At 45.4% G+C, this 25,017-nt stretch overlaps 1 pseudogene; it reads left to right on the forward strand.

Annotated features, from left to right (window-relative positions):
* Positions 1-1,503: 1,503 nt before the first annotated feature.
* On the forward strand, positions 1,504-8,256 carry LOC125547185 (annotated as a pseudogene).
* Positions 8,257-25,017: the final 16,761 nt, after the last annotated feature.

Genomic DNA, 25,017 nt, shown 5'->3' on the forward strand with positions numbered 1-25,017 from the left:
GAGAAAGCGGCCATGCACTTCTTAATGTCTATGATTAGGCCATAATGAGGGGAGCGTGTAGGCTTCAGTGCTACCAGTTCGTTCGCGATGATTTGGTTGTCTGTCTCAACAATCACTTGGCCATTGTAATTTCCTTGCATAGCCTGCAGACCTACCAGGATGGCTCGGGCTTCGGCTTCCTCAGCGCTCCGGCACATTGGTAGCCTCTTGCAGGCTGACTTCAAAACAACACCACAGTAGTCTATGTAGGGTGTAACCCTACGTGGCCGATCTCTCACGAAAGGAGCGAATTCCAACAAAGAACAAGAAGAACACGGAGAAGAACGGAGGGAAATCACAAAGGGAAACACTAAAACCAACAAGAAATAGTCACACATATGCTAGATCCTCAAACACATAAAAGATACATGATCCATGGTCAACTAAGGACGATACAAATAGCACGATCTTCTCCGTGAGGAGGTCTTGAGGTTCTTCCCGTGAAGGGGTCTTGAATCCGCTTGGGGGATCTTCTCCGAGGAGGCGCTATCTTCAAGGAGAAGGTAACCAAGTGGATGAGCAAAGCTCTCACACAAATATGAGCACTGGCGGAGGGCTCCGGTAGGCAGGGTATGGCGCCCGCCATACCTTGATTTTTGGCCAAAAAAAATTTATGTCTACGTATCTATCACTTTTGTACTGCCTAGACATCGGCTGGAGCATCGACCGCGGCCAGATGGGGCTCTGCATCGAGCGCCCACTAGTGTATACCTAGAAAAACAGAAAGAAATGAACGCCCGCACACACCGACGCCGCGACGCGAACGCGACCAACTCCACCCACCCAGACGCGACCAAACCTAGCGCGGCGGCGGCGGCTGGCCAGGTCGCGAGGTCCAGGCGGGCGCGACGGCGGGGCAGTCGACGGCGTCAGCGGGCTGGGGGCTTGGAGGGCTGCTGCACAGCGGCGCTTGCAGCGGTGGCTCCGGCGGCGCAGCAAGCGGCGGCTCCGGCGACGGCTTCAGCGGCGCGGGGGCTTCACCGGCGGCTTCAGCAGGCGACGGCCACAGTCGGGGTCGGGGATTTTTTTGGTAATCCCTAGGGGCTAGGTCTGAACTCTGAACTTTGTTGGGGCATTGGCGTTTTTTCTTCTGTCAGTTCTCCATGATCTGAAGTTTTTGAACCAGAACTCCAGAACTCCAGATTTGTTTATATTCATTCGTGCTAGTGTATTGTCATTGCCTGGGTATTCTAGACGCCATTGAAAGCATCATTATCGGTATGTTTTAGGTTGTTTTTCTATTGAAACATGCCTACATTTTCAGTGTATTTCATTTTGAGTTGTAATGTGTATTGACTCTTTCGATTTGCATCAAAAGAATTTTTTCCTTAAGACTTCGCCACACCTTAATTTTTTCCGTCCTCCGCCTCTGAATATGAGCTAATCCTTTGCTAACCCTAACTAGGAGGAGGGAGAGGTCTATTTATAGTCTTAGGGCAAAAGAGGGGCGAAGTGGAGGGGTAGATGGGCTTCGGCCCGAAACTGGATGCAGCCAGGGTCTGGTCGTCCGTGAGGCGCCGGTCGTCCGGAGGCTCGCGGAGGTCCGGACGTCCGTAGATCTTCGGATATCCGTAGATTAGGTTCTGTTGTCACGGTGTCGGACGTCCGTAGGTGTCCGGTCGTCCGGTCTTCCTCAGACTTTTGCTAATTTCATTCTGTTGGTGAAACGTCGGTCGTCCGGAGCCTGGGAGTCATCAGACGTCCGGTCCTGATCGGACATCTGGTCACTGTAGCTTTCGTTGGCCTGAGTTCGTGGGGCTGGCGTCACCTTCAGGGGCCGGACGTCCGGGCTGCGCCGGTCGTCCGGTGGCTGTAGCTTCCGTGGCAGCTCTTATTCTCCGTCTTCACGTCCACCTTTCTCTTTGGATTCTCCTTGCTCCTTAGCTTCTTCATGGCTAACTCCTTGATACCTGAGTATGCACAATGTCTCCGTTTGAGATAGTAGCCATGTCACATGTGCATAGAAGTGGACTTGTGAGAGGAGAGATGTCACCTTGGTTTCGAGAGCTCTTGCACGTGCTCGTGTCATGGGTCCACTAGGCACTTGGTGCGACGATGGTAGGTCCATGGGGATGACCTTGGGATGCTCCGCATCATCTCCCTCCCTTGGGAAAGATCCGACAACGGATCAAATTCTTCATCACCATGGTAGGGCGAGAGGTCCTTGACATTGAAGATGTCGCTCATGCACTATTAGGAAAAAGCTTATAGACAGATGCTTACTAGTAGCACGCTATATTGTCCCGCGCCACTACTACTTACTAGTAGCGCGTGGTCAAAAAAACACGCTACTAGTAAATATCTCTAACCGTGCCTCGCGAACAAACCATAATAGTAGCGCGGGTTCTAAAACCTACGCTACTACTATGTGGATAGATGTAGCGCATTGCCGACAACCGCGCTACTAGTATACTCCCACCCTCATGTTGGGGAACGTAGCATAAATTCAAAATTTTCCTACGTGTCACCAAGATCTATCTATGGAGTCATCTAGCAACGAGGGAGGAGTGGATCTACATACCCTTGTAGATCTCGCGCGGAAGCGTTCAAGAGAACGGGGTTGATGGAGCCGTACTCGTCGTGATTCAAATCATCGATGATCCTAGCGCCGAACGGACGGCACCTCCGTGTTCAACACACGTACGGAGCAGAGACGTCTCCCACGCCTTGATCCAGCAAGGAGGAGGGAGAGGTTGATGGAGATCCAACAGCACGACAGCGTGGTGGAAGTAGCGGGATTCCAACAGGGCTTCGCTAAGCGCTGCGGGAGGAGGGAGATGTGTCACGGGAGGGAGAGGGAGGCGCCAGGCCTTAGGTATGGTTGCTCCTCATTTTCCCCACTATATATAGGGCCAAGGGAGAGGGGGGAGGCGCAGCCCTTGCCCCTTCCTCCAAGGAAGGGCGCGGCCAAGGGGGGGAGGAGTCCATCCTCCCCAAGGCACCTCGGAGGTGCCTTCCCCCTTTAGGACTCTCCCTTTTTTTCTCTTCTCTTGGCGCATGGGCCTCTTGGGGCTGGTGCCCTTGGCCCATATAGGCCAAGGCGCACCCCCTTCAGCCCATGTGGCCCCCCGGGGCAGGTGGCCCCACCCGGTGGATCCCCGGGACCCTTCCGGTGGTCCCGGTACAATACCGATGACGCCGAAACTTGTCCCGATGGCCGAAATAGCACTTCCTATATATAATTCTTTACCTCCGGACCATTCCGGAACTCCTCGTGATGTCCGGGATCTCATCCGGGACTCCGAACAACTTTCGGGTTACCGCATACTAATATCTCTATAACCCTAGCGTCACCGAACCTTAAGTGTGTAGACCCTACGGGTTCGGGAAGCATGCAGACATGACCAGATGTTCTCCGGTCAATAACCAACAGCGGGATCTGGATACCCATGTTGGCTCCCACATGTTCCACGATGATCTCATCGGATGAACCACGATGTCAAGGACTTAATCAATCCCGTATACAATTCCCTTTGTCTAGCGGTATTGTACTTGCCCGAGATTCGATCGTCGGTATCCCTATACCTTGTTCAATCTCGTTACCGGCAAGTCTCTTTACTCGTTCCGTAACACATCATCCCGTGATCAACTCCTTGATCACATTGTGCACATTATGATGATGTCCTACCGAGTGGGCCCGGAGATACCTCTCCGTTTACACGGAGTGACAAATCCCAGTCTCGATTCGTGCCAACCCAACAGACACTTTCGGAGATACCTGTAGTGTACCTTTATAGCCACCCAGTTACGTTGTGACGTTTGGTACACCCAAAGCATTCCTACGGTATCCGGGAGTTGCACAATCTCATGGTCTAAGGAAATGATACTTGACATTAGAAAAGCTTTAGCATACGAACTACACGATCTTTGTGCTAGGCTTAGGATTGGGTCTTGTCCATCACATCATTCTCCTAATGATGTGATCCCGTTATCAACGACATCCAATGTCCATGGTCAGGAAACCGTAACCATCTATTGATCAACGAGCTAGTCAACTAGAGGCTTACTAGGGACATGGTGTTGTCTATGTATCCACACATGTATCTGAGTTTCCTATCAATACAATTCTAGCATGGATAATAAACGATTATCATGAACAAGGAAATATAATAATAACTAATTTATTATTGCCTCTAGGGCATATTTCCAACACCTCACCCCACGCCACCAACAGTCCCACTCCACCCTCCACCCGCCCCGTTTATCTCAAAAAAAAAGAAATTCACCCAACCCCCGATCCAGATCCCCTCCATCACTGGCCACCCACCCACCGCCGACGGCGATCTCTCGTCCACAGCCGACCTCCTCTCCACCGCCAACGCCAACGCCCCCATCCTCTCCCCCTCCACTTCTCTCCCTGGCGACGACCACATCGGGGGCTCCTGGATCCGCGCCGCCGTCAAGCTGGGCCGCCAAGGTCGGCTCCTTCCCCACAACCACGGTCGCCGCAGGGAGGAGGTGATTGACGGGGCAGCCACCATCGAGCTCACCCCGTCTACTTCTTCTCGGGACGCCGCGCTCCTTCTCCGCCACCACTCAGGGTGGACGGAACGAGCAAGCTTTTAGGCCCGCTCGTGGCCCGTTCAGGACCGGACCGTACGGTCCAGGCCCGCTAGAGAAATTGTTCGGTCCGGGCCAAGAAAATCAGACCGAAAAAACCTCGGTCCGGTCCGGTTAAAGCTCGGTCCGCTTGGTCGGACCGCGACTTTTGGCCTAGCCCAGGACTGCAGTCCATCGTTGCCAGGCATAGCCCCCCGAGCCCAATTCCTGAGCCACTGCCCGCCATAGCTGCAGGAGGAAGGGAGCTCCGCCTCCATTGGCCGCCGACCTGCCGTTGCCGTCTTCGACCACCTCCACCTCCTCCTCTTTCCGCCATCTCGTCTCCCACTTAAGTCTCGTCGGCCAACACCTCCTCGTCTGCACCTGCACGCGGGGAAAGGAGTAGTGGAGGAGCAGTGTAGGGAACGCTGCACCTGCCCGCCATCGTCGACCGTCGCCGTCTTCACCTATCCGTAGTAGACTACCTCCTCCTCGTCTGGCTGTCGTCGACCATTTCCCTTTAGAGCTGCATGCTGTCGAAGTTTCAAAAAATACAGTTTCGTCAGTTGTAGCCATAAGCTGTTAGAATTCAGTTTCGTCAGACAATAAGATTTCTTCAGTTTCGTCAGTTGTAGCCATAAGCTGTTAGATTTCAGTTTCGTCAGACAATAAGATTTCTTCAGTTTCGTCAGAAAATGCAGTTTTCTTGGAAGAGCACGGAAATGGCAGCCGTTTCAGCACAACACGCACGTAACGCAGGCCACCATCTGGAAGAAATACTCGATCGGCCGTGATTTTCTGATTGTTGGAGAAACGCTCAACCGTGATTTTCGCATCCAACAAATCAGGCAACTATTTTTTGGAAGGCGCTAGATATAATAGGAGTAGTTTCTGATCGTGCGTGGGAGAAACGCCCACTTCCTATAATCACGGGCCATCACCCCACGTTGTTGTTTCCTTTTATTCGGTCGAGCAGAAAACAAAAAATACGAAAGAAAGACGGCTTGATCCGAAAATTATGGTGCCATTTGAGGAAGAACATCACGTCAGATTTGATCCTCTTATCCCGGCAAGACCCGCACACAGAAAATCGTGGCCTCATAGACGTGCTACATTACTTGCATGCAATAGGAAAAACTGCTAATGAAAAAATATGTACAGGTTCATGAATAACAGCCGCGACGCCCAGCGCACATGTCGCCCACCTTGCCGCCGGCGCTCCCGCATGTCACCAACCTCGCCACAGCACCCGCGCATCGTCGCACATCTCGCCGCTGGTGGTCGTTGGCCGGTCCGCTCGGTCCGGCCCGGGCTTCGTCGTTGCCGGTCCGGTCCCTGAAATCAGGACCGCCATGCTGCTCGGTCCGGTCCGGCCCGGACCGCCGGCGGCCGGTCCAAACGACGGCTCGGACCGGCCCCGACCGTGTCCACCCTGAGCCACCACCGCCACCGCCACCGCCACCGCAGGGAGACGAGGATTTACGGGGTCGCCACCATGCAACCTCCCCGTGTACCATGTTTCAGCTGCTGTTGCTGCTGTCGCCATGCTTTGTGTGATGCCTCTCCTAATTCAGTATTTTTTTCCCTAGTATAATCTAGTTGCGAGGTCAGGGGAAATCGTCTCCGTTTGTCTGCATTCGACGGGAGTAGTCTAATTATTAATAATTCGATAAAGGGGAAATGCGCCCTTTAGCTTACCACCATGTGTAGTTCAGCAAATCAGAGCTCCAAGTACTGCTACTTCTTTGCGAAATTCCAAATTTCATGGACAAACCTTGTTCTCTTGCCATGGAATTAGAGGCAAACGGGTTTGGGTTTACAGTTATCATTGGGGCAGTGAGAATTAGAGTATGTGCTTCCTTTTGCTTGGGGGAGTTCTGTGCTGTGTTTTGTCCATTTTGAACCTTGTATTGTTGTCAATTGTGTAGTACTGTATGTTCTTACTGATTTGCTGGACAACATGCCTGACAAAGCCTTAATGATCACACTAGAATTGAAGGAAGCCAACATTGATTTGTTTTGCTCTTTAGGTTTATTTGCTTGACGTAATATGTGTTGTTGCCTGATCTTAATTCGCATGAATGTATGTGGCAAACCGTGCTTCAAACAAGATCAGTCAGCTCGCAGATAATGTCTACGTCTGCCGCTCTGGATCTGTAAGTGTTTTATATTTCTGCAGAAGATTGGGCACATTCTCATGTTGTTTATCACATTTTTATTGTGATATTCAGTTGTTTGAGGATGCATCATTCAGTTAGTCTATTTCATAACTTAATCTTACTTTTACTTCTTAACGAGTATTCCCTAAATCAATGAGTAGGGTATGTTTGGTTGCTGTTGTTGATAATAAACAAAATAACAAAAGCTAGCAAGACAAGAGTTTATGTTTTGCTTTCTCATGCCGCAATTTGCTCGTTGCTTCCAACATTGCTTGTCTTGTGGAAGAGTGGAACTCTTGAGTTATCACACCATCATTAGTTTTCATCGTCTGTGTTAATTTTTGGTAGTCAGATACCCATTCTCTGTTCATATGTCTCACATGTAGCATGTTATCTTGCATGCTGCTGATAGACAAATTATTTCAGATTATGTGCGCTATTTTCTCCACGAACACACGTAAGTACTCTCTTTTTTATGACTTCCACTTCTCGATCCTGGCCCGGAAAAGGTGCAAAATACAGTTTTTTGCTCCTAAATCAGAGTAGGATGGCACCGAATAAATTAAATAGAACTTAAATTTCAGTTGTCAATATGATTGCAGTCAGTTGAATGTTTGATTTGCAAGTTAGTTGATGTTAGATTTGTCCTCCCTGTACAGAATTCAGCTTGGGCAACCAGCTACCGTGAAAGTTGCATCCAACTTAGTTAGGTTGCTGGCCTATCAGAACAAGGTATGTCTTGTCATCACAAGAATGTTGATGGCGCTTAATGTTTGTTCGCCTTCTTTAGACAAATCATGTCATTTCTCATATTTGTTATCAACGCCCAGAGCATGTTGCAAGCTGGATGATAGTCGGTGGATGGGATAAATATGAGGGGGGCCAAATTCACTCGGTCCCTCTTGGTGGAACGATCTTGAGGCAGCCATTCGCAATTGGAGGTAAGTTTTCCCCAATAGAAGTGGAGCATTCCTTGCCTATACTTGAATTTACATCCTTGAGTAGCTTCTAGCACTTGTTTGCAACAAACCTGGTGCAGTCTGGCAGGCTTGTACTCACTTACTTGCTTGTGGTTTGTAAAACACACTGGGTTATAATCACACTTCTTATCCTGGCTCAATGCAATCTGGCTGCACTTAGTGTTGAGAAACACCGAGCATATAGTTGTGCTAATCCAGCTTTACTGTATGCTATACCAGGTGCAGATTCTCACACTTCTATGTTATTGCTGTCCTTTTTCAGGATCTGGTTCCAGTTACCTGTATGGGTTGATGGATCATCAATGGAAAGAGGGTATGACCCAGGAAGAAGCTGAGGTACGTCATTTAGTTTCTTCTGAGGAACTTCAGAGTATCAGTAGATCTTTTCCGGTTTAAAAAGAAGTGCTAGGACATACTTCCTACGTCCCAAAATAAGTGTTGTGGCTTTAGTTTGAATTTGTTAATAGTACTATTTCGTTGACTTGATGCAATTTGTGTACTAATAAGTTTTCACTTTCCTGACGTGGGTGCAGAGGTGATTGACGCTGACTAGCACGGCCCGGTGGCGCTGTGCTATTCAACCACTCGGAGGCATACTTCGCCGTGAAGCCCGGTGACCACGTCGCACAGATGATCGTCCAGGTGATTTCGACGCCGGAGGTCGCCGAGGTGGAGGACCTCGACGCCATCGTCCGAGGGAGGGAGGTTTCGTGTCCACCGGCATCTGAACTCCGAGCCTTGTAGATACATCTAGAGAAGTGGTCTGTTTAGGTTGGTGGTAGACCACTAGGGAAGGTACCCACCTTACGATGATGGTTGTGTGTGTCTGATGTTAAATGGATATTGAGATGGTTCTGTGATGTTGTGTCTAATGTTAAATGGATCTTGAGATGGTTATGTGATGTTAGTTTGGTTTGCACTAGACGTATTACCATTCATGAATACTACATCTATTTTTTATTTTTTTTATTCCTAAATTGTTAGTAGTAGCGTGGGTTAAAAGTGAGGGCTACTAGGAGTTAGGTTAGTAGTAGCGTGGGTTTTAGGTTAGTAGTAGCGCGGGTGCACACGCGCTACTACTAACTTTTTAGCCGTAGTGCGGGGTAAAAAACGCGCTACTGCTAAAAATTAGCTGTAGCGTCGTAGCAGTAGCGCAGGAACCCACGCTACTAGTATGCAAAAAACCCACGCTACTGGTAGTGTTTTTCCTAGTAGTGATGGAGTACTTGTCGTGTGGGATGTCGATCTTGTAGGCGTTGTTGTTGTAGCATGCAAGCACCTTGGATGGTCCATCGGCTCGCGGTAGAAGCTTGGACTTGCGCTCGTTGGGGAACCGGTCCTTGCGAAGTTGTAGCCACACAAGATCACCAATGTCGAATACCATGGGGTGCTTGTTGATGTTGAACTTGGTCGCAAGATGGTGTACTTGGCGCTCGATGGTGTGCCGTGTATCCGCATGCACCTTCTTGAGATGGTTCACATGTGCACTTGCGTCCATATTGATGCGCTCTTGGAGTGGTAGAGGAAGAATGTCCAATGGTGACAATGGGTTGAATCCGTAGACGACCTCGAAGGGGGACTTGCCGGTAGTTGAGTGTCTTGCACGGTTGTAGGCGAACTCGGCGATAGGTAGACACTCCTCCCACTCCTTGATGTTCTTCTTGATTAGCATGCGAAGTAGAGCGGAGAGTCTGCGGTTGCGTGGAGAAGAGTAGCTTGATTCCAAGCTTGGCGCATAGGGTCTTCCAAAAGTAGCTTAGGAATTTGACGTCGCGGTCCGGGACAATCGTCTTTGGCACTCCATGTAGACGCAATATTTCCCTACAAAAGAGAGTGGCAACATGTGAAGCATCGTCTATCTTGTTGCATGGTATGAAATGTGCCATTTTAGAGAATCGGTCCACAACAATAAATACCGAATCCTTTCCATTTCTAGTTCTAGGCAATCCAAGTACAAAATCCATGCTAATATCTTCCCATGGTTGATATAGAATTGGGAGAGGCATGTAAAGGCCATGGGGTTGAGCTTTAGACTTAGCTTTGCAACATGTAGAGCATCGGTTGGTGAAGCGGTTGACGTCGCGAAACATCTTGGGCCAAAAATAGTTTTTGGAGAGCGTAGCGAAAGTCTTGTCACGTCCAAAATGTCCCATTAGTCATCCTCCATGAGATTCCTGCAAAAGCAACAAACAAAGAGAAGACTCAGGGATGCAAAGCTTGTTAGCTCTCATAAGATATCCATTTTTGATGTAATAGCGTTCCCAAGAGGTATGCGTCAAACATTTGGCATAAGGAATAGCAAAAGTAGGATCATGCTCATACAAGTCTTTTATGTGCTCAAAGCCAATGACATCCAATTCAAGTTGAGTAACAAGCATGCATATACGGGAAAGTGCATCCGCCACAACATTTTCCTTACCTTTGATGTACTTGATGATATAAGGAAAAGACTCAATGAATTCACTCCATTTAGCATGACGCTTGTTCAACTTAGTTTGACCCTTAAGGTATTTAAGCGTTTCATGGTCGGTATGAATGATGAATTCATGAGGGCGAAGATAATGTTCCCATTCATGCAAAACTCATACTAAAAAGGATATAACTCTTTGTCATAGATGGGTAATTGAGTTGCACCCCGGAAAGTTTCTCACTAAAGTAAGCTATGGGGCGCTTCTCTTGCGTTAACACACCTCCTATGCCATTACCACTAGCATCACAATGAATCTCAAAGGGCTTGTCAAAGTTGGGTAAAGCAAGCACGGGAGCATGAGTAAGCAAATTCTTAAGCTCATTGAAAGCGGTATCTTGGGATGGTCCCCAAACACAAGGCACATTTTCTTGCTCAAACCATGCAAAGGTGAAGCAATGGTGCTAAAGTCCTCCACAAATCTACGGTAGAAACCGACTAAACCAAGGAAGCTACGCACTTGATGCAAGTTTGTTGGTTGTGGCCAAAGTTTAATAGCATGTATCTTAGAGTCATCAACATGAACACCCTTGGAGGAAGCAACAAAACCCAAGAAAACGAGCTTATCAACGCCAAAAAGGCACTTTTCCTTGTTAGCATAGAGACGCTCTTTTCGAAGAGTTTGCAAAATGGTTCGAACATGGGTGACATGATCTTTAAGAGATTTGCTACAAACAAGGATATCATCAAAGTAGACCACAACAAACTCACCAATGTAAGGACGAAACACGTAATTCATAAGACGCATGAAAGTACCCGGTGCTTCCGATAAACCCATAGGCACGAATAACCACTCATACAAGCCAAACTTTGTTTTGAACGCGGTTTTCCATTCATCACCCTCTTGTATGCGAATTTGATAGTAACCACTTTTAAGATCAATTTTGGAAAATATAGTGGCACCACTAAGTTCACCAAGAATATCATCAAGGCGTGGAATGGGGTAACTATAACGAACGGTGATAGCATTGATAGGTCTACAATCGGAACACATGTGAAAGCTATCGTCTCTTTTTGGCACAAGAATGACCGGAACGGCACAAGGACTCAAACTTTCACGCACATGTCCATGGTCTATGAGATGTTTTACTTGCCTTTGTATTTCTTTGGTTTCTTTGGGGTTGACTCCGTAGGGAGCTTTGTTCGGAAGAGGTGCTCCGGGGATGAGGTCGATGCGGTGCTCGATGCCTCGTAGTGGAGGTAGTCCCGGAGGTAGCTCGTCGGGGAAAACATCTTGGAATTCCTGCAAAAGAGAATACAACACTAAAGGTAGAGTGTGAGCTGTGTTAGTTTTTGGTGCGTCGTCCTTGCACAAAAGGATGTAGTGTATCACACTACATGGGTTCTCACGCACTTCTCTTATCTCACGTTTGGTAGAAAATAGAACTAGGTTCTTCTTTTCGCTCATCATGGAGGCACTCGGTTTGGGCTTGTGGCGCTCACTCTCTTTTTGGTGGTTCACTCTCTCACTATTCTCTCCACGATGGGTGGCTTGCTTGTCGGCGATCGCTTGGCTTGGAGACATAGGGCGAAGTACGTACTCCTTTCCTTTCATCTCGAAGATGTAGTGGTTCATTCGGCCGTTGTGGATGCCACCTCTATCAAATTGCCATGGTCATCCAAGAAGAAGGTGGCAAACGGTCATTGGAACGACATCACACTCCAAAGTGTCTTCGTAAGCTCCGATTTTGAAGGGAACTTGCACTCTATGCTCGACCTGAATAGTTCCCGAGTCGCTTAGCCATTGAACTTTGTAGGGGTGTGGGTGCTTCATCTTGGGCAATTGGAGCTTGGAGCAAAGTTCTTCACTTGCTAAGTTATGACAACGCCCTCCATCGATGATGACCTTGACGGACCTTCCATTGATGCCGGCCTTGGTATGGAATATGTGACATCTTTGGTCTTCTTCTTGGTGATGTTGAAGGGTCAAGACCTTGGAGACAACAAGAGCGGGACTTGAATCTTCATCACAAAAGACTTGTTCCTCTTCATCGTTCACTTGTCGGTGCATGGCGACTTGCTCAAGTGCTTCCGTTTCTCCTTCACTCATGGAGTCATATGTACCATCGTCGTTGAGGATCATGGTCCGCTTGTTGGTACACTCAAAGGACTTGTGGCCTCGATCGCTGCATGTGAAGCATTTGAAGGAACTTGTCTTGACAGTCTCGTCGGTTGGGGTAGAGGATGATGAAGCTCTCGGCTTGGAGTTGCTCTTTGTAGAAGGATGACTTGAGGTTGTCGAAGCTTTCTTGTAACTCGATTTGTCGACATTGCTTGTAGAAGTCTTGGTAGACGGTGTTGGAGTTGTGGAAGCTTGGGTGTTGGAGAAGACGTATGACTTGGATGAGAACTTGGCATACTTGAAGTCATCTTGCACTTGACGTTCCGCTTTGGTAGCTTGATGCACTAGCTCATGAGGTTCGAGTATGGTTGGAAGTCGGCGATCTTCTTGATGGGGTGATTGAGTCCATTCAAGAAACATGCCATGGTTTGCTCATCATCTTTTGTGACATTGGCTCGTATCATTGCAATTTCCATTTCCTTGTAGTACTCTTCAACGCTCTTGGTTCCTTGCTTGAGGAGTTGGAGTTTCTTGAAGAGGTCATGGTTGTAGTAGGTAGGCACGAGGCGTGCTCTCATGACATCCTTCATTTGCACCCAAGTAGTGATGGGTGGTTCACCTCTTGCCTCACGGCGCTCAATGACTTGTTCCCACCAAATGAGGATATAGTCTTAGAACTCAAGGGATGCCATCGTGATCTTCTTCTCTTCGTCATAGTTGTGCAAAAGGAAGATTTTGTCAACTTTCAATGCCCATGATAGGTACTCTTCGAGATCATTGCTTCCGGAAAACTTGGGCATGGTGAACTTTAGCTTGCCGTAGCGTTTCTCTTCATTGTGTTGGGGTCGGGGATGATGACGCCCATGTTGTTGAGGATTGGCAAACTCGTGTTGCTCTTGGTGAGGAGGGTTTTCAACCTCGTGTTGCTCTTGTCGTGGAGGATTTCCATTGTCTTCATGCTCTTGGTGAACTTGGGGTTCTTGTGAAGCTTGTGGAGGGGCTTGTCGAGGTCGAGGACGAACTTGAGGAACTTGACGATGCGCACGTGATTGGTAAATATTCTCTTGAACTTCTTCGCGAAGTGCTTCTTCTTGTTCACTCCGATGGCGGTTACGTGTGGCGACGGCGTGACTTGAATCTCAAAGGGCACGTTGCGCCTTAATTGCTTGAGCTTCAAGTAGTTGTTGTTCTTGGTGTTGTGGCGCCTCGGCATCCTGTGCATCTTGGTGTAGGCGTGCTCGCTCTTCCTCTTCTCGTTGGCGTTGTCGTTGTCGTTCTTGTGCTTCCTTGAGAGTAGCTTGGTTTTGACGATGTTGATGTTCTTGCACACGAGCTTGTTCTTGAGAGTCAATGTCGTGTAGAGGATTACAGTTTGCGTGATGATCTTGATGCGCGGCACGACGAAGAGTGTTCGATGTCGGTGTAGTTGAGCCGGAGATGGTGTAGTCGGAGTGTTGACTTGAGCGGCTCCATCTTGATGAGGACGAAGTGGAAGAAGAGCGGTTGAGCAACAGAGCACGAATCTTGTCCATTCTTGCATCGTTCTCTTGCTTGTGATCGTCGATCTTGTGGTCGAAGTAGTCTCATGTACGTTGCTCGGATAGTCATAAGTTGGTGGCGAGATGGTTGATGCGGTCACTCATTGCTTGTTGCTCTTGATGCAAAGCACGTTGTGCACCAAAGAGGTGGCTCTTTGTGACGAAGGAAGTCATGTCGTCGTCTTGCTCGAGAAAGAGTGGGTTGGTAGAAGTACTTGGCATATCCATCATTCCAAGGAAAATATGTGAGTGGTAGAAAGAGAAGAACGTATACCAAATGTACCTTGACCAAAGTTGAAGGTGGATCAATGGTCACTCCAATGTGGAACAAGGAAATAGCACGATTGGTACCAATTCTTGTCGGTTTCTCACACCTATACAAGTAAAAGCTTATGGTGGAGCTCGGTTAGGATGGTGACACAAAATTTGATGCAATTGTTAGTGAGCTTCCATAATGTTGGAAAAGATTCGCAAGTTTGCAATGCAACAAGTAGACCAAGCAAAATAAGGTACACGGAAAGACACACGCAAAGAGATAAGTGGGGTCGTGCAACCAAGGATGAGCCAAAATGTGGAATCCACTAAAATGCTCTTGTTGCACAACACTAGAGAGACGCTAGCACGATTGCACAATAGGCAGATACGAAGACTTGTGCACAACCTACTAAGCAAAAATGCAACGACTTCTATCCCAAGTATGCTCTATGTATGGTGTTTCGATGATATGATCCAAGATGATCTAGTATGACAATCTTAATGTTTTATGATGCTATGGTTCTTGCTTAAAAGCTCTTTGCTTATCTTTCCCTTTTTGCTTAAAATCTTGTTTGGCTCTTTGTTGTTTGAGCTCTTTTCTCATGCAATGCTTCACGAACCAAGATAGCAATTGTGTATTGGTTTTCCCCGAAGAGGAAGGGATGATGCAGCAGAGTAGCGTAAGTATTTCCCTCAGTTTTTGAGAACCAAGGTATCAATCCAGTAGGAGCCCACGCTCAAGTCCCTCGTACCTGCACAAAGCGATAGCTACTCGCAACCAACGCGATTAGGGGTTGTCAATCCCTTCACGGTCACTTACGAGAGTGAGATCTGATAGATAGAATATTTTTGGTATTTTTGATATAAAGATGCAAAGTAAAAAGTAAAAGCAAAGTAAATATCAAAACAATATAAAAGTGATAGAGATTGATATGATGAGAATAGACCCGGAGGCCATAGGTTTCACTAGTGGCTTCTCTCAAGAGCATAAGTATTCTACGGTGGGTGAACAAATTACTGTTGAGCAACTGATAGAATTGTGCATAATTATGAGAATATCTAGGAATGATCATGTATATAGGCATCATGTCCATGACAAGTAGATCGAAATGATTCTGCATCTACTACTATTACTCCACTCATCGACCGCTATCCAGCATGCATCTAGAGTATTAAGTTAAAAACAGAGTAACGCCTTAAGCAAGATGACATGATGTAGAGAGATAAATTCATGCAATATGAAATAAACCCCATCTTGTTATCCTCGATGGCAACGATACAATACGTGCCTTGCTGCCTCTTCTATCCAAAGCTAAGCACTTCTCCCATGGCAAGAACTACCAATCTAGTTGGCCAAACCAAATGGATAATTCGAAGAGACTTGCAAAGATAACCAATCATGCATAAAATAATTTAGAGAAGATTCAAATATTATTCATATATATACTTGATCATAAACCCACAATTCATCAGTCTCAACAAACACACCGCAAAAAGAAGATTACATCAAATAGATCTCCACAAGAGAGGGGGAGAACTTTGTATTGAGATTCAAAGAGAGAGAAGAAGCCATCTAGATACTAACTATGGACCCGAAGGTCTGAGGTAAACTACTCACACTTCATCGGAGGGGCTAGGATGATGTAGAAGCCCTCCGTGATGACGGCCCTCTTCCGGTGGAGCTCCGGAACAGGCCCCAAGATGGGATCTGTGAAGGAAATATGCCCTAGAGGCAATAATAATGTTATTATTTTATTTCCTTATATCATGATAAATTTTTATTATTCATGATAGAATTGTATTATCCGGAAACATAATACTTGTATGAATACATAGACAAACCAAACGTCACTAGTATGCCTCTACTTGACTAGCTCATTAATCAAACATGGTTATGTTTCCTAACCATAGACATGTGTTGTCATTTGATTAACGGGATCACATTATTAGGAGAATGATGTGATTGACATGACCCATTCCATTAGCTTAGCACCCGATCGTTTAGTATGTTGCCATTGCTTTCTTCATGACTTATACATGTTCCTATGACTATGAGATTATGCAAATCCCGTTTGTCGGAGGAACACTTTGTGTGCTACCAAACGTCACAACGTAACTGGGTGATTATAAAGGAGCTCTACAGGTGTCTCCAAAGGTAAATGTTGGGTTGGCGTATTTCGAGATTAGGATTTGTCACTCCAATTGTCGGAGAGGTATCTCTAGGCCCTCTCAGTAATGCACATCACATAAGCCTTGCAAGCATTGAAACTAATGAGTTAGTTGCGAGATGATGTATTACGAAACAAGTAAAGAGACTTGCCGGTAACGAGATTGAACTAGGTATTGAGATACCGACGATCGAATCTCGGGCAAGTAACATACCGATGACAAAGGGAACAACGTATGTTGTTATGCAGTCTGACCGATAAAGATCTTCGTAGAATATGTAGGAGCCAATATGAGCATCCAGGTTCCGCTATTGGTTATTGACCGGAGACATGTCTCGGTCATGTCTACATTGTTCTCGAACCCGTAGGGTCCGCACGCTTAAGGTTTCGATGACAATTATATTATGGGTTTATGAGTTTTGATGTACCGAAGTTAGTTCGGAGTCCCGGATGTGATCACGGACATAACGAGGAGTCTCGAAATGGTCGAGACATAAAGATTGATATATTGGACGGCTATATTCGGACACCGGAAGTGTTCCGGGTGATTTCGGAGAAAACCGGAGTACCGAAGGGTTACCGGAACCCCCCCCCCCCCCGGGGAGAAGTAATGGGCCATATGGGCCTTAGTGGAGAAAGAGAAGGGCAGCCAGGGTGGGCCGCGCGCCTCCTCCCCCTGGTCCAAATTGGACTAGGAGAGGGGGGCGGCGCCCCCCTTTCCTTCTCCCTCTCCACTTCCTTCCCCCTCCTAGTAGGAGTCCTACTCCTACTAGGAGGAGGACTCCTCCTTGGCGCGCCTACAGGGCCGGCCGGCCTCCTCCCGTTGCTCCTTTATATACGGGGGCAGGGGGCACCCCTAGACACACAAGTTGATCCATGTGATCGTTTTCTTAGCCGTGTGCGGTGCCCCCTTCCACCATAATCCTCGATAATATTGTAGCGGTGCTTAGGCGAAGCCCTGCGACGGTAGAACATCAAGATCGTCACCACGCCGTTGTGCTGACAGAACTCTTCCCCGACACTTTGCTGGATCGGAGTCCGGGGATCGTCATCGATCTGAACGTGTGCTAAAACTCGGAGGTGTTGTAGTTTCGGTGCTTGATCGGTCGGGCTGTAAAGACATACGACTACATCAACCACGTTGTGCTAACGCTTCCGCTGTCGGTCTACAAGGGTATGTAGATCACACTCTCCCCTCTCGTTGCTATGCATCACCATGATCTTGCGTGTGCGTAGGAATTTTTTTGAAATTACTACGTTCCCCAACAGTGGTATCAGAGCCTAGGTTTTATGTGTTGATGTTATATGCACGAGTAGAACACAAGTGAGTTGTGGGCGATATAAGTCATACTGCTTACCAGCATGTCATACTTTGGTTCGACGGTATTGTTGGACGAAGCGGCCCGGACTAGCATTACGCGTATGCTTACGCAAGACCGGTTCTCCCGACGTGCTTTGCACAAAGGTGGCTAGCGGGTGTCAGTTTCTCCAACTTTAGTTGAACCGAGTGTGGCTACGCCCGGTCCTTGTGAAGGTTAAAACAGCACCAACTTGACAAACTATCGTTGTGGTTTTGATGCGTAGGTAAGATTGGTTCTTGCTTAAGCCCGTAGCAGCCACGTAAAACTTGTAACAACAAAGTAGAGGACGTCTAACTTGTTTTTGCAGGGCATGTTGTGATGTGATATGGTCAAGACATGATGCTAAATTTTATTGTATGAGATGATCATGTTTTGTAACCAAGTTATCGGCAAGTGGCATGAGCGTTATGGTTGTCGCTTTATTGTATGCAATGCAATTGCGCTGTAATGCTTTACTTTATCACTAAGCGGTAGCGATAGTCGTGGAAGCATAAGATTGGCGAGACAACAACGATGCTACAATGGTGATCAAGGTGTCGCACCGGTGACGATGGTGATCACGACGGTGCTTCGAAGATGAAGATCACAAGCACAAGATGATGATGGCCATATCATATCACTTATATTGATTGCATGTGATGTTTATCTTTTATGCATCTTATCTTGCTTTGATTGACGGTAGCATTTTAAGATGATCTCTCACTAATTATCAAGAAGTGTTCTCCCTGAGTATGCACCATTGCGAAAGTTCTTCGTGCTGAGACACCACGTGATGATCGGGTGTGATAGGCTCTATGTTCAAATACAACGGGTGCAAAATAGTTGCACACGCGGAATACTCAGGTTATACTTGACGAGCCAAGCATATACAGATATGGCCTCGGAACACGGAGACCGAAAGGTCGAGCGTGAATCATATAGTAGATATGATCAACATAGTGATGTTCACCAATGAAACTACTCCATCTCACGTGATGATCGGACATGGTTTAGTTGATTTGGATCACGTAATCACTTAGAGGATTAGAGGGATGTCTATCTAAGTGGGAGTTCTTTAGTAATATGATTAATTGAACCTAAATTTATCATGAACTTAGTACCTGATAGTATCTTGCTTGTTTATGTTTGATTATAGATAGATGGCCCGTGCTGTTGTTCCATTGAATTTTAATGTGTTCCTTGAGAAAGCAAAGTTGAAAGATGATGGTAGCAATTACATGGACTGGGTCCGTAACTTGAGGATTATCCTCATTGCTGCACAGAAGAATTACGTCCTGGAAGCACCGCTGGGTGCCACGCCTGCTGCTGGAGCAACACCAGATGTTACACGGACTGGGTACGTCGGTGGAGCACCGAGGGGCCCACAAGGCAGGGGGCGCGCCCTAGGGGGGCGCCCCCCACCCTCGTGACCACCTCTTTGATCCCTTGCAGTAGGGTCCAAGTCTCCTGGATCATGTTCGGTGAGAAAATCACGTTTCCGAAGATTTTATTCCGTTTGGACTCCGTTTGATATTCCGTTTATCCGAAACACTAAAATAGGAAAAAAAACAGCAATTCTGGGCTGGGCCTCCGGTTAATAGGTTAGTCCCAAAAATAATATAAAAGTGGAAAATAAAGCCCAATATAGTCCAAAATAGTAGATAATATAGCATGGAGCAATCAAAAATTATAGATACGTTGGAGACGTATCAGGCATCCCCAAGCTTATTCCTGCTCGTCCTCGAGTAGGTAAATGATAAAAAGAGAATTTTTGATGCGGAGTGCTACTAGGCATAATTTCAATGCAAATCTTCTTAATTGTGGTATGAATATTCAGATTAGAAAGATTCAAGACAAAAGTTTATATTGACATCAAAAATAATAATACTTCAAGCATACTAACAAAGCAATTATGTCTTCTCAAAATAACATGGCCAAAGAAAGTTATCCCTACAAAATCATATAGTCTGGCTATGCTCCATCTTCCCCACACAAAGTATTTAAATCATGCACAACCCCGATGACAAGCCAAGCAATTGTTTCATACTCTAACTTTTTCAAAACTTCTTCAATTTTCACGCAATACATGAGCGTGAGCCATGGATATATCACTATAGGTGGAATAGAATGGTGGTTGTGGAGAAGACAAAAAGGAGAAGATAGTCTCACATCAACTAGGCGTATCAACGGGCTATGGAGATGCCCATCGATAGATATCAATGTGAGTGAGTAGGGATTGCCATGCAACGGATGCACTAGAGCTATAAATGTATGAAAGCTCAACAAAAGAAACTAGTGGGTGTGCATCCAACTTGCTTGCTCACGAAGACCTAGGGCAATTTGAGTAAGCCCATCATTGGAATATACAAGCCAAGTTCTATAACGTAAAATTCCCACTAGTATATGAAAGTGACAATATATGAGACTCTCTATATGAAGAACATGGTGCTACTTTGAAGCACAAGTGTAGAAAAAGGATAGTAGCATTGCCCCTTTTTATTTATTTATTTTTTGGGCCTTCTTTTTTTCTTTGGCCTTTCTATTTTTTTATTTGGCCTTTCTTCTCTTTTTTTATGGCCTTTCTCTTTTTTTTTTTGGGACAATGCTCTATTGAATGATGATCATCACACTTCTATTTATTTACAACTCAATGATTACAACTCGATACTAGAACAAAGTATGACTCTATGTGAATGCCTCCGGCGGTGTACCGGGATGTGCGATGATGCATGAGTGACATGTATGAAAGAATTATGAAAGGTGGCTTTCCCACAAATACGATGTTGACTACATGATCATGCAAAGCAATATGACAATGATGGAGTGTGTCATAATAACGGAACGGTGAAAAGTTGCATGGCAATATATCTCGGAATGGCTATGGAAATGCCATAATAGGTAGGTATGGTGGCTGTTTTGAAGAAGGTATATGGTAGGTGTATGATACCGGCGAAAGGTGCGCGGTATTAGAGAGGCTAGCAAGGGTGGAAGGGTGAGAGTGCGTATAATCCGTGGACTCAACATTAGTCATAAAGAACTCATATACTTATTGCAAAAATTTAGAAGTTATCAAAGCAAAGTATTACGCGCATGCTCCTAGGGGATAGATTGGTAGGAAAAGACCATCGCTCGTCCCCGACCGCCACTCATAAGGAAGAAAATCAATAAATAAATCATGCTCCGACTTCATCACATAACAGTTCACCATACGTGCATGCTACGGGAATCACAAACTTCAACACAAGTATTCTTTAAATTCACAACTACTCAACTAGCATGACTTTAATATTATCACCTCCATATCTCAAAACAATTATCATGCTTCAATCTTTTCTTAGTATTCAACACACTCAAAATAAATTTTCACAAATCTTGAATACCAAGCATATTATTATTAGGCAAATTACCATGCTATTAAGAGACTCTCAAATTAATTTAAGTGAAGCATGAGAGATCAATAGTTTCTTTAAAACGAATCCACCACCGTGCTCTAAAAATCTAAGTGAAGCACGTAGAGCAAAATTATCTAGCTCAAAAGATATAAGTGAAGCACATAGAGCAAAATTATCTAGCTCAAAGGATATAAGTGAAGCACATAGAGCAAAATTATCTAGCTCAAAGGATATAAGTGAAGCACATAGAGTATTCTATCAAATTTTAATTCATGTATGGCTCTCTCAAAAGGTGTGTACAGCAAGGATGATTGTGGCATACTAACAAACAAAGACACAAATAATACAAGACGCTCCAAGCAAAACACATATCATATTGGTGTATAAAAATATAGCTCCAAGTAAATTACCGATGGAAGTGGACGAAAAGAGGGGATGCCTTCCGGGGCATCCCCAAGCTTCGACTTTTTGGTGTCCTTTGATTATCTTGGGGGTGCCATGGGCATCCCCAAGCTTAGGCTCTTGCCACTCCTTGTTCCATTATCCATCAAAATAATTCACCCAAAACTTGAAAATTTCACAACACAAAACTCAAGATAGAAAACTCGTGAGCTCCGTTAGCGAAAGAAAACAAAAGACCACTTCAAGGTACTGTAATTAACTCATTATTTATTTGTATTGGTGTTAAAACTACTGTATTACAACTTCTATATGGATTATAAACTATTTTACTAGCCATAGATTCATCAAAATAAGCAAACAACACACGAAAAACAGAATCTGTCAAAAACAGAACAGTCTGTAGTAATCTGTAGCTAGCGCAAAATATGGTACCCCAAAAATTCTAAAATAAATTGCTGGACGTGAGGAATTTATCTATTAATCATCTGCAAAAAGAATTAACTAAATATCACTCTTAAAATAAAAATGACAGTAGTTCTCGTGAGCGCTAAAGTTTCTGTTTTTTTACAGCAAGTTCAACAAGACTTTCCCCAAGTCTTCCCAACGGTTCTACTTGGCACAAACACTAATTAAACACAAAAAAACACAACCAAAACAGAGGATAAATAATTTATTTATTGAATAATAGCAAGGAAAAATATTGGGTTGTCTCCCCACAAGCGCTTTTCTTTAAAGCCTTATAGCTAGGCATAACGAGCAAGAATAGATCTAGGTATTGCCATCTTTGGTAGGTAATCCATAAGTGGCTCTCATGATAGTTTCATATGGTAATTTTATTTTATTTCTTGGAAAGTGTTCCATGCCCTTTTTTTAATGGAAATTGAAATCTAATATTCCCTTCCTTCATATCGATAATCGCACCAACCGTTCTAAGGAAAGGTCTACCAAGAATAATAGGGCAAGAAGGGTTGCAATCTATATCAAGAACAATGAAATCTACGGGCACATAATTCCTATTTGCAACAATAAGAACATCATTAATTCTTCCCATAGGTTTCTTAATAGTGGAATCCGCAAGATGCAAGTTTAGAGAGCAATCATCAAAATTACGGAAATCTAGTAAATCACACAAAGTCTTGGGAATAGTAGAGACACTAGCACCCAAATCACACAAAGCATAAAACTCATGATCTTTAATTTTAATTTTAATAGTTGGTTCCCACTCATCATAGAGTTTTCTAGGGATATAAACTTTCAACTCAAGTTTTTCTTCATAATATTGCATCAGGGCATCAACAATATGTTCGGTGAAGGCTTTATTTCGATTATAAGCATGTGGAGAATTTAGCACGGATTGCAACAAGGAAATACAATCAATCAAAGAGCAATTTTCATAATTAAATTCCTTGAAATCCAATATAGTGGGTTTAGCAACATCTAGATTTTTATTTCTTTCCATCCCAGTTTCATCAATTTCATCATTAAGGTCTAAACACTCCGAATTTTTAGAATGCCTTCTAGGTAAAGGAAGATCATATTCAGTTTCATCATGACTCATATTGCAAAATAAAGATTTAATAGGAGACACATCAATAACTTTTAGATCTTCATCTTGATTTTCATAGGTATTCGGTTTAGCGGCCATCTTATTGACTAAGGTGGCTTGCATATCCGAAATTTCAGCAGTCATCTTCTCTAGACGAGCAATCTGGGATCTTATACCCTCAAATTCTTTAGACATATCATCAAGCTCTTTATTCATATAACTCATAAAACTTTTTTGTTCTTTAAGTTCATTTCTAAAGAAAATATTATGCTCAAATTGCAAAACCATAAACTTCCTAATGTTGTTTTCGATCTCCTCTAACCTTTTAAGGTGAAGATCACCAAATCTTGGTTGAGCCATCGCGACAAACAAGAAATCTAACACACGAGCAAACAAAAAGCAAGCGGACAAAAAGAGGCAACCAGAGAGGGAGGATAGAGAGAGAGGGCGAATAAAATGGCAAGGGTGAATTGGGGGGAGAGGAAAACGAGAGGCAAATGGCAAATAATGTAATGCGAGAGATAGGGATTGTGATGGGTACTTCGTATATTGACTTTTTGCGTAGACTCCCCGGCAACGGCGCCAGAAATCCTTCTTGCTATGTCTTGAGCTTGCGTTGGTTTTCCTCGAGGAGGAAGGGATGATGCAGCAGAGTAGCGTAAGTATTTCCCTCAGTTTTTGAGAACCAAGGTATCAATCCAGTAGGAGCCCACGCTCAAGTTCCTCGTACCTGCACAAAGCGATAGCTACTCACAACCAACGCGAATAGGGGTTGTCAAGCCCTTCACGGTCACTTACGAGAGTGAGATCTGATAGATAGAATATTTTTGGTATTTTTGATATAAATATGCAAAGTAAAAAGTAAAAGCAAAGTAAATAGCAAAACAATATAAAAGTGATGGAGATTGATATGATGAGAATAGACCCGGGGGCCATAGGTTTCACTAGTGGCTTCTCTCGAGAGCATAAGTATTCTACGGTGGGTGAACAAATTACTGTTGAGCAATTGATAGAATTGTGCATAATTATGAGAATATCTAGGCATGATCATGTATATAGGCATCACGTCCGTGACAAGTAGATCGAAACGATTCTGCATCTACTACTATTACTCCACTCATCGACCGCTATCCAGCATGCATCTAGAGTATTAAGTTAAAAACAGAGTAACGCCTTAAGCAAGATGACATGATGTAGAGAGATAAATTCATGCAATATGAAATAAACCTTATCCTCGATGGCAACGATACAATACGTGTCTTGTTGCCCCTTCTTTCACTGGGTAAGTGTTGGGGAACGTAGTAATTTCAAAAAAATTCCTACACACACGCAAGATCATGGTGATGCATAGCAACGAGGGGAGAGTGTGATCTACGTACCCTTGTAGACCGACAGCGGAAGCGTTATATTAACGCGGTTGATGTAGTCATACGTCTTCACGATCCGACCGATCCAAGCACCGAAACTACGGCACCTCCGAGTTTCAGCACACGTTCAGCTCGATGACGATCCCCGGACTCCGATCCAGCAAAGTGTCAGGGAAGAGTTCCGTCAGCACGACGGTGTGGTGACGATCTTGATGTTCAACTGTCGCAGGGCTTCGCCTAAGCACCACTACAATATTATCGAGGATTATGGTGGAAGGGGGCACCGCACACGGCTAAGAAAACGATCACGTGGATCAACTTGTGTGTCTAGGGGTGCCCCCTGCCTCCGTATATAAAGGAGCCAAGGGGGGGCTGCGGCCGGCCCTAGTAGGAGGCGCGCAGGAGGAGTCCTACTCCTACCGGGAGTAGGACTCCTCTCCCTTTCCTTGTCCAAGTAGGAGAGGGGGAAGGAAGGGAGAGAGGAGAGGAAGGAAAGGGGGGCGCCGCCCCTCCCTCCTTGTCCAATTCGGACTAGGGGGAGAGGGGGCGCGCGGCCTGCCCTGGCAGCCCCTCCTCTTCTCCACTTTAGGCCCATGAGGCCCATTAACCCCTCGGGGGGTTCCGGTAACCCCCCGGTACTCCGGTTTTATCCGAAACTTCCCCGGAACACTTCCGGTGTCCGAATATAGCCATCCAATATATCAATATTTATGTCTCGACCATTTCGAGACTCCTCATTATGTCCGCGATCATATCCGGGACT

The sequence above is a fragment of the Triticum urartu genome, chromosome 3 (genome assembly GCF_003073215.2).
Source record: "Triticum urartu cultivar G1812 chromosome 3, Tu2.1, whole genome shotgun sequence".
NCBI lineage: Eukaryota > Viridiplantae > Streptophyta > Magnoliopsida > Poales > Poaceae > Triticum > Triticum urartu.